Source organism: Littorina saxatilis, linkage group LG11, assembly GCF_037325665.1.
Source record: "Littorina saxatilis isolate snail1 linkage group LG11, US_GU_Lsax_2.0, whole genome shotgun sequence".
NCBI lineage: Eukaryota > Metazoa > Mollusca > Gastropoda > Littorinimorpha > Littorinidae > Littorina > Littorina saxatilis.
Window position 1 is genome coordinate 21,855,715 of NC_090255.1, and position 959 is coordinate 21,856,673.

Below are 959 nucleotides of genomic sequence, written 5' to 3' on the forward strand. Positions count from 1 at the left end.
ATATTTGAATCTTCCGCTGGCCGACTTAGACGGACTTTCCCCCCGCCGAGGCTTTCATCTGCGTACGTAAATTTGTTTACTGAACCAATAAGATCTGTTTTAAGTCTCAATAAAGAGGAGAGAAAGAAAAGAAAAAAGGAACAAGAATGAAGAAAAAAAGACACCTTTGGATTTAGCATAAGCCTGTCTTCGCTCTCCGGAGAGAATATTCTGTCTGTGGTCGTGTTTTTTGGGGGGTTTGTTTGCGTTTTCCGGTGAATACAGTTGGTTTATTTTTCTAGGTTTTCTGGTGAGGACAATATGTGTGTTTGTCTACCTCCTCAGGAGAGTGCATTGTGTTTGTTTGTCGTCGTCATTTAGGGCTCCACAGAGTATATTCTGAATTTGTGTTAGTTCTTACAGTTTGTGTTTGTTCACGTTCTTCGGAGGGTACAGTTTGTGTGTTTGTCGATATTTTCTGGAGTGTACAGTCTGTGCGTTTATCTGCGTTTCCCTGAGAGTATCCTCCGAAAAACACACTCTGTGTGTTTGCCTATGTTTTCCAGTTAGGACAATTTGTGTGTTTATTTATGTTCTCCTGAGAATATTGTTCGTATGTAATAGAGTATACGGATAGTTTATGTGTTTGCCTGAGTGATGTAGAGAATTCAGTCCGGGTGTTTGTGTAAATTCTCCGGGAAGAACAGAGTGTGTATATTGATCATTTGATGTATGTTCTCCAGAGAGTAAAATCTGTTTGTTTGTCCAGATTATACAGAGAGTATAGACTATGTCTTAATCTATGTTGTCCGTATGTACGTTATGTGTTTTGTCTACCTTCTCATTGAGGAAAGTATGTATGTTAAACTACCTTGTCTTTTTGAGAAAAGTGTTTGTGTTGGTATTCGTTCTCCGAAGGCTATTCAAGTCTGTATGTATTTGGTTCTCCCTGGAGGACAGTATGTGTGTTTGTCTACATT